Consider the following 10,824-nt stretch of genomic DNA (forward strand, 5'->3'; position numbering starts at 1 on the left):
TTCAATAAATATATACAAATTTGTCTTTATCCATTTTCTGCTTGATAACATGACAACTTTTAAAAATAGTACTTAGGTGGTTGTTAAAGGTCGAGGTCAAATGTCAATCGTGGTCAATGGTCAATGTGGCCTAAATTGTTCGAAAAAGTGTGTCGCGCAAGTAAGGCTACACAGTTAGTCCGTTAAAGTTCAAACTATAATGGTGTGAACAAATGGCATACGTTTTAGCAAAATTAGGATGAATTGCCTGCATGCAGTCATGAAGGAGATGAGATATGGTTTGTCCTCTTGTTTACTATGCGATACATGGCATGGAACTCCCACACACACACATATTTGTGTTTCATTCAGACCGAGGACCCCATTGTATTTTCCATTGTTCAAATCCACGTACCCTAACTTTAACAATACCCCATACAACAGAATTCTTCCGAGGACGTGGTGATTCTTTAGAAGTTACAACCGAGGACCTGAAATTCTTTTGCTCAGGTCGGATAGCAAACAAACGCAGACACACAGACACACACATGAAATAAACAAAGAATCTGTTTGGACCATTTTAACAACTAAGGTTTACCAATAATATAAATTTATGTAAACGGCGTAGGCTTATAATTAGGTGTTAATATTTCCCGTTATAAACATTTAACATTTTGTCGTAGGCGCCACATCATGACTTTATGACGTGCAATTATACTTAATATATGCCTACATAATCCACCTTCACTAGTTCAATGTTGTTGTTTTTTTTTCCTCTCTGCATTTGTATGACGTATGACAATAATTAATAACAATTGAATTGTAATGGATCTACATTATATAAGACACTCACGCCGTGAAGTCAGAATATTTTGTTTGTATGTTTCTGTGTTCCGCCCACAGATTTCCGAAGATGGGTTATAGTACATGCATGATCCTGCAGCTAACACTTTTTGAAGGAATTTGAAGGAATATAGCACCAGATTGCATCTAAGAACCCTTAATAATTAACCACCCCTCCCATTAGACCCCTCCCTCAGGACGGCATTCACAAATAAACATTGTGCCCCCTAATTATGGTGCCCTCCCTGTACGCCCCCCCTCCAAGTTTGAAATGTCTGGCTACTCCACTGCACACACACAGACACACACACATACACACACATATACACACATGAAATAAACAAAGAATCTGTTAGGACCATTTCAGCAACTACGGTAACCAATAGTATATTTTTATGTAAACGGCGTAGGCTTATAAATGAGGTGTTAATATTTCCCGTAACAACATTTAACGTTTTATCGTAGGCGCCACATCATGACTTTATGACGTGCAATTATACTTAATATATGCCTACATAATCCACCTTCACTAGTTCAATGTTGTTGTTGTTTTTTTCCTCTCTGTATTTGTATGACGTATGACAATAATTAATAACAATTGCAATGGATCTACTTTATAAGACAATCACGCCGTGAAGTCAGAATATTTGTCTGTATGTTCTTGTGTTCCGCCCACAGATTTCCGAAGTTGGGTTAAAAGCACATACATGATCCTGCAGCTATAACACTTATTGAAGGAATTTTGTGGTGAAAATATGGGATACAGTCCTTCCGGTCAATATCATATTTTTTGGGTCTTTATATCACCCTAAGCCTTGTCCGGTGATGAATGTTATAGTTTCTGTGAAAGAGCCTGGGCTGAGTGCTTGAAATGGTGGCCCATCCTGTCAGAAAATTCGAATCTAACACTGACTACACTGTATAGCTTGCTAATGATAGCGTCCCTGCAGCCCCCCCCCCCCCCTTGAAACGAAGTGCCGCGATGACGTCACCGTCGCTCATCGTTAGACAGTGCTCAAAATATATTAGATTAAGTTGGCGCGAGGTTCAAAAATGCACTTCTCCTGAATCATAGGATGAAAATATCACCGAACTTGGACTGTGGCGATGAAAAAGTTATGGAGTTTTTTTTTTTTTTTCATATAGCCAATAGACTGCCACTTAAAATTACTTTAAGGAGTTTGTCCCCAAATTAATATAATCAAATAAAAACCAAAACACTGTTCTGTTAATATAATAAAAATGTAACAAATACGGAAACTACAGCACAGTACAAACGAAATGCAAACTAAATTGTTGATGATGTATCGGTTATAAATGAATTACAACGGCGGATAAATGATTACTCGGAAGAGGGCGGGGGTTGGGTGGAGTGGGTGAGGTGAGGTGAGGTGGGGTGGGGTGGGGTAATCAAGAGACAACTATCGCTATGTACTGACAGTACTACCGAAGTAGTCCGAATATTAGAAAAGTCGGTAAAAAGAATAAGGAATACCCGCGTGTGAACCGTCTAGGAAGAAAATCACTGTGTGTAATGTTTTTAAGCATTAATATGCTTCCGGTTAAGTTTTAGTGCCAAAATTCAGACAAAGGGCCAGGCCTTGTTTTTCCCCATTCTTTGAATCCATCATACAAATGTTACTATGGTATAACAAATTTATAATATGCCGGTATATGTCAGGGAGTAATTTTTAAATACAAGCCGCCCAAGATAAAGAGAACCCGTGTGATTATTGTCAATTGTGTTTCACGAGTCCATTGGAAAGGGAATAGATAATACGGTTACATCTCTATGTTCCGACGTCTCTATGTTCCGACGTCTCTATGTTCCGACAAATTGTTTGGACTCTAATTTTTTTTGACCAAAATTTTTTCGGACACATTTTTTTGTGACCCAATTTTTTTCGGACCCCATTCTTTTTGGACCCAATTTTTTTGGACCAACATTTTTACGGACCCAATTTTTTTTCGGGCCCAATTTTTGTTCACCCCAATTTTTTTATGGACCCAATTTTTTTGAACCTAAATTTTTTGGACCCGATTTTTGGGGACCCATTTTTTTATCGGACCTTATTTTTTGGGACCTAATTTTGGGTCACAAAAGAATGGGGTCCGAAAAAAGTTGGGTCCCAAAAAGTTTTGGTCCAAAAAGATATTGGGGTCCAAAAAAAATTTGGTCCAAAAGAATTGGGTACCCTAAAAATATTGGGTCCAAAAAAAATTTGGTCCAAAAAGATATTGGGTCCAAAAAATGGTGTCCGAAGAGATATTGGGTCCAAACCATAGGGTCCGAAAAAAATTTGGGTCCCAAAAAATTTTGGTCCAAAGAAAAATTGGGTCCAAAAAAATTTTGGTACAAAAAAATGGGGTCCGAAGACAAATTGGGTCACAAATGGGGTCAGAATAAAATTTGGTCAAAAAAAATTAGAGTCCAAACAATTTGTCGGAACATAGAGACGTCGGAACATAGAGACGTCGGAACATAGAGACGTCGGAACATAGGGATGTCACCAGATAATACACATAACCTTAGTAGTGGCTTACACAAGATTTCAACGGTATAAGGGTGGGGGCGTGGCAAATTAAACATTTTCCCATAATGATTAAGGTATGGGGCTGAAATGTTGTGGAAAAGGCCAAAGGCGGGTGAAGGATTTTGTAAAGGAGGGGTCTGGATTTGGTTATTATTAAGAAAGAAAGTTTTCATAGTCAAATGGTGCATTTCTGAGGCATAAAATTGAGGTCTTAGACTCTATACATGTATAGCTCTCAAAAACAAGATTTTGATAATTAATAATAAACTCCATCCTCCCCAACTGATTTAGTTTGTAACATGATTTTCTATGGGTGGCGGGGGCAGATGTGTATGATTTTTTTTCATTACAGAGGGGTGTTGCCGTGAGGTGATTGAAGCCAACCCCCATGTGCGTGGGGGGGGGGGCTGGGGGTATGGTCCCGCAGAAATAAAAGAACAATTAACATGTCAAGTGGTGTATTATAAGGCATACGTAGACTATGACGTAGATAGATATAAATAGTACTAAACTGAAGGAAGGTTGTGCTAATACATATACAGTAATATTAAATTAAGGTAGGGCCGCGAACCTTTATGGGAGCACCAGAAGACGAATAAAATATTCTAAAGTGGAGGGGTGTTGTCGTTGCCGTCTCCGATGTAGGGGGTTGGGGTACTTCCCTTCCCGCCCCCCCCCCCTTCCGGAAAATATTAAGACATCAGGCGCTGCATTCTGATGTGTAATTTAGACTGTTAGTTAGCTCTGTAGTAAAATGGAGGGCGAGGGTACACCCGTAGCAGTGGTCCTTTTCTTCCCCCCCCCCCCCCCGGCAAAATACAAAATTCCACCGACTGAACCATTTGCCCGGACTGACGATCGAAGCAGGAGCCATGATAAATTATGACGTAGCGATTACGTTTCATCGGACCCTGTGAACTCAGTTGATAGCTCGTCCCTGATTGGAGGATATAAAAGCTGACTGAAGATGACGTCACATACCATTTAATAACGACAACTAAAACTCATAAAGACCTCATCTTACTTTTCGTCTGTATCAGACTTTCGTCTCGAAAACGCAATAATACAATGCTACAAGCAATATGTTTTATACCTGTTCATTCCTATTCCCTTCTCAGTTTTGATCCCCCCCCCCCCCCATTCCATTTAAACTTTTTCTTCCTTCGTTCTTTTCTGTTCTGTTCTGTGTATGTTCTGTTCTGTGTTTTGTTTTTATTTCTATGTTTGCACAGATTCGGTTACACCGTTCTGAGTCGATGCGAACAACAGCACTATATATATATATATATATATATATATATATATATATATATATATATATATATATATATATATATATATATATATATATATATATATATATATATATATATATATATATATATATATAACATGTCCTTCCGGATCGAACTGGAAGGAGGCCAGGAATATCTTCGGAGGGTTTTGGGACTTCACTGACATTACCAACAAAATTGAAGTTTCAACTCCACAAGCTGACGCGAGAAAAGAGCAGCAGGATGTATACTGAAATATCTGAACTTGCACTAAGGGAGTGTTAGCTCAGTGGTTAACGCCAGTGCCTTTCAATCAAAAGGTCCCGAGTTCGAGTCACTCCAAGATTAATGTATGTCGTCCAGTTACAGAGTTGTTGACAATTCATAATCATGGACATTAAAATATGAATCTAAGAGACTGATTTCGGTCAGCTTGCGGCTTTGATAAGCCAATGATGGCTTCTTCGCGAGTTCCTGCTTGCAGGAGGATCTAAAATACATACATACATACACACACGCATACACACATACATAAATACATACATACATACACTTTTGATGTTACAGATGCATCCGAAAGTACATTACACGCATTGTATATAATGTAACATCAACCTTGCAGGGTGATGTGTCTGTCTCTCTTATCGATAAGGCTTTGCCGATGGCGTGTTGGTATAGTATACCGAGCAGGGAACCATGGAGTGCAAAGGCGGGTGGGGAGGGCCTTGGGACCATCGCCGACTCACATCCATCGTCAGCGTAGTGGGTGGGGGAGGGGAGGAACCCCGTACCCTTTACATATAGGGATCGGCTTTAACATTCCTCCTCTGTAACAACCTTCATCCGCCTGTGGTCCGGCTTCCATGCCCCTATATATACCTCAATCAGTCTTGGGAAACCTAGAATCCCCTCATCCCGCACACACCTTGCAAATCAAGTGCCCGCTACTGACAGGAAAACGACAACATGTCATGATAGTTCATCCGTCCTTTGACCGTATTGTTGTGATCATTCATGCGATTGGTTATATTTTTAGATCCTAAAATTTCAATACATAATGGGGGGAAATGGTATTGCATTACTGAACCATGCAATAGCTTCAAAAGGGGTTTTTTATTTCTTATTCAAAGCGACATTTTTATGCACACCCGTTAACGTAATATATGTATAATGGGTGCATTCTCGAGTGATAACAGCTTAAAATACCCCCCCCCCTCCCTCCACACCCTCACAACGGTTGACAATATTACATAAAGTTCTGATCTACAGTGCATAAATATACGGCATGTATGTGCAGTACAAACTTAATAATTTAAAATTCGATAACATTGTCTCAAAAGTTGCAAATTATAGCGATATTTGGCATCCTAAACAACTTCCATTTGACCAAAATTTCTCAATATTATACCCTGGACGACCTATCACCCTACCCCCCCCCCCCTCCCGGTACGTAAATGGTGGTTTCGCTCCTGCGTGCGATGCAAACGCTGCTATGCATAGATCTACATCTGACTTAGGTTGGAAAGAGGAACGGGAAGGGGGGGGGGGGGCGGGGTGGAGCAAAAACCTACCCAGAAATTTTCGCTCACTCTCAACTATATCGTGTTACAAACAAAATATTCAAAATTAGCGATTCTCGATGCACATTCGATATATAAGGTGAAAGTTTGGAGAGAAAAAAATTGGAAATGGCAATAACATTAATTCAAGGTTAAAAACTCAGCATACGGATAGCTGTTTCTTGCTATATAGTACCACTATATCTAAATAAATCACTTAACGTGCAGAAGTCTTAGATATAACTTGCATGTATGAAAGCAACCTTGTTGTTTTGAAAACCGACGTCATTGATATGAGGGTGTGAAAGGAATAACACATTGCAGCGATTTGATCCACCCGATATAGAATAGGGTATTTCCACCTTTCCTGAGTTTTGCACACACATACATACCCGCACACACGCACATAATGAATATGTAACAAGTGGTATATATATTACAGATATATAATAAATTATTAAAGATCAACACACCAGAAAAATGCCACTTTTTCGCGACCGACTTCGTCCTTTTGCGGGGCTCATCAGACGAACTTGGCAGGAATCCGACAACTCCGGACCTTCGTGTCACATACCTATAAGTCCGTATACCACTCGACCACAGTGATTTCTACTGGTGTAAATGGAGGTATATTAATGGCTTTGTATAACTGTTAATGAGAGCGTACTATACGCATTTGTTACGATTGTAAAGAGTGAACCCCTGCATGGTGCTTCTGAATCTTGACGTTGTACACATAACTTTTACCACTTTCTTGTGAGGGAGGCCAAGCCGCATTTATGAAATGAATGTGTAGCAAGTGGTACGACAGATTTATATATATATATATAGATGATCAAATATATATGGAAAGATAGATAGATGAAATATGAAAATATCGAAGGAATAGTTCATTTACAATCATATACACGTATACGTCAAAGGATAATTATTGTGAATTGTAAATAATACAATACACGGGGGACGAAAACATTTCCGAAGGAATTTAATTGGCGAGGCGTATGATTACGTCACAGCTGACGCTCACTCAAACAAATATGTGAAAAGGCAGATACACGCTTCAACCCACCTCGCGTCACCTCGGAAAAGTATAAATATGTATGTACATCTATATGTATAAATATAAAAATGTATATAATGTATATATAAATGTATATATATATTTATATATATACATATATATATATATATATATATATATATATATATATATATATATATATATATATATACATATATATATATATATAATCATTCCATGCTTGTAAAATCGGAAATGACATATTCATTTATTTATCGATATTTATGTTATCACAGTAACAAGGTATTTATCCTCATGATGATAACTAGATACCAAAATCATGAAAAGTAAATCCACTAAAAACTGAAGATTAATAGAATCGAGCCGAACGTCATTGATCTCTTTGATATGCAAATTTCTGTCACAAATCCGGTTATGAACTCTGTTTAGTACTTCAGCGGTTCGGCGATGGAGAATGACGTGTGAGCCATGCACGCAGTCAACGTCGAGAGAGAAATACAACGGGGAATAGCTTGTTCCAGCGAGCAATATGGGGGAGAATATAACACTTGCACGATCATGTTTTATTAAAGAAAAATATGACGTAACAGTAATCTGACGTAAAACTAAAGAAAAAAGTTACACATTTCAGTTTTTCTTTGACCTTTATGTGACCCTAGATTAGTGTCTGGAAATGGATTAAATTTTAACTTTCATATTGATATTAAAATCTAATAGGAGTGAATCTTAGCCTCGATCGACTAAAATCGTAGTTTTGAGTAATAATCGAAAATAAAATAGACGAAACGCAACTTAGATAAGAAATGTTTAGGTTGAAACAAAAGTTATTTGATTGTCACTGCATGGCTATGATTGTCACGTGACCACATTCACGGATATACGAGAAAGGGACTGGGAGTAATGTATGTATTGTATGTATTTTAGATCCTCCTGCAAGCAGGAACTCGCGAAGAAGCCTCATTGGCTTATCAAAGCCGCAAGCTGACCGAAGTCAGTCTCTTAGATTCATATTTAACATCCGTGATTATGAATTGTCAATTGTCAACAACTCTGTAACTGGACGACATAGTTTTAATCTTGGAGTGGCTCGAACCAGGGACCTTATGATTGGAAGGCACCGGCGTTAACTTATGAGCTAACACTCCATGTGTAATGATAACATTAGTAATAAAACGTGACGTCACACATCTCCATAGATCAAACGGATTGTAAAGTTGGGTAAATATAGGTACCACAACACGTTGCCCTCTATTATCATTCTTTAAAGATACAATAATTGAAATAAGTAAATGATTGGAGGTAAAACAGCCAATGTTTGGTTTTTGCAGACATTTCGAGCAAAACTAGCTCTCCTTCAGTGCATGATCACTGAAAGTGACAAGGAGTAGCAGGAATTGAAACTATTTTATAGAGAAGAGTGTCGGCATGGTTGTGAAGTCACTGATGTGGCTTACTGATATCTGCTGGATTTAGCATTATATATATATATATATATATATATATATATATATATATATATATACATATATATATATATATATACATATATATATATATATATATAAATATATATATATGTAAATATATATATATTTCTATATATATATATATATATATATATAAATATATATATATATGTAAATATATATATATTTCTATATATATATATATGTGTATATATATATATATATATATATATAGCTCATACCGTCACTGTGCTTTGAAACTTCATATAAGTACGTTAATATGAAAAGCAGTCCCAAGGCTCGGCGGCACATCCTCTATGTATATACTCCGACTACTACGCTATCTCTCATGGGCTACGGCATCAAGTCGGTGACACTATCATTACCGCATGACTACATTCCCGGATGTAAGAAAAACGTACTAAGACTGTATAAGCATGTTACGTATAATTCGAGAACTAAGGGACGTGACGAGACATGACATGTTTGGTTATCGAGCTCAGATTGTGTTTTTAAGACTTTTGTTACTCATGATTTAAACAAGATGTTACACTAATACAGCATGGTCATGTGATGGTGGACAGTAATACCCTTGTTTTCCTATTAATAAAAAATAATTTGGCTAGCCAGCGATCTGTAACCTTCTCTGGAATACTAATACAGGAAAGCGATGTTGGCTGTTAGTATATTATTGTACGGCAGCATGCCAACCATTAAGCTGTTTTGTCATCATCACGTGCACGGCTTACCATATATACTGTCCAAGGAATATTAATTCCGAGCAAAACGTCGGGAAATGTCCCCCTTAATTTGTCCTTTGTTTAATATAGCGCGTTGTACAGTATATTGAAACAACAAATGAAACAATGGTGTGTTAAGACTATATAAACTTCGCGCAGCGGAATACCGAGTGTTTTGGACTCAAGCTTCAAGAATAAGGCCTACACTTAAGTTACACAGTGGTGAAGGTTTCAACGGCGATAACGCATTCTGTATTTTCAGTGGCAGAAAGTTTGCAAAACTTGACCCTATACGTGTAAAGTTCAGTCGAGAGATTATGGTTAATTTTTAAAATTTTAATTTTGACTTTAATTTTAATTAAAAAAGGGCTTGACTATGTAAATTGGGATATACTTCTGTTGTCATTGAAAAGTGTCATTGGAAATAAAACTGACTCTGGCAGGCAAGTTAACTTTACATTGATGATGCACATGTATGTATCTACATTACTTACATGGGCATAAAAATGACTTAAAATAGCCATTTTGGAAAGTGGGCGCAATTTGTGATATCATGCATATGCATCAGGTAAACATTAAATTGATCACTTAAAGGGTTGTATCTGCATTGTCTACATGGACAACGTAGTAGTGTGATGTGGTAGGTGCATTAACTGCAGGATTGGGGTGGGGTGGGGTGCATAGGGTCACTCCTTAATTGAATAGTTGTGCATAACCCAATCGATTAATATACTCATTGTCTTATCTGTAAAAACATTACACTAAAATCTGTAATGAAATCTTAATTTCTCCGAAAATTGGGAAAGTGCCACGTATTGAATCCATAAGTGTTCCAGTCTAAAATAATTGTTCCCGAACAAATATCTCGATGATGTTGGGAATTCATCTTTGAAATGCTTTGATCATGACAAGGCGCTTACAACAGGTGGAAATTAATTGGGCACGGTGTGGTGGGCAAATGCGGAGGGGGGGGGCAATGAGGGGTGGGGAAAGGGGTATAAGATATAAAATGATTGATTACCGTGAACAAATAGACCAGAACTTTGCTGTTATTTTCTATAATCACTTAGGGTCTTTTCATGAGCATTTGCCATACATTTCAGTTAAAAACTAGTTCAAAGTTGAATATTTTGCAGATACAAATGATATTCCAACGTGGTTTGTTTCCTATATTTTATATTTTGTTTCACTGTAACATATTAGCAATAAACTTCTTCAAAGTCAGCCATTCCAGTGTCGTGTCTTACATACGAACAGAAACGCAAGCAACTTTGGTTTCTAGCGATCGTAATCAGAAAAATTGTTTCCCAGGTGCACTTTGCAAAGTTTCTTGCAATGAACTTTCTCAATCCCTCTAAGAGATAAAGAAGGAACAAAAGACGGGCCA

Source organism: Apostichopus japonicus, chromosome 17 (assembly GCF_037975245.1).
Source record: "Apostichopus japonicus isolate 1M-3 chromosome 17, ASM3797524v1, whole genome shotgun sequence".
NCBI classification, from domain to species: domain Eukaryota; kingdom Metazoa; phylum Echinodermata; class Holothuroidea; order Aspidochirotida; family Stichopodidae; genus Apostichopus; species Apostichopus japonicus.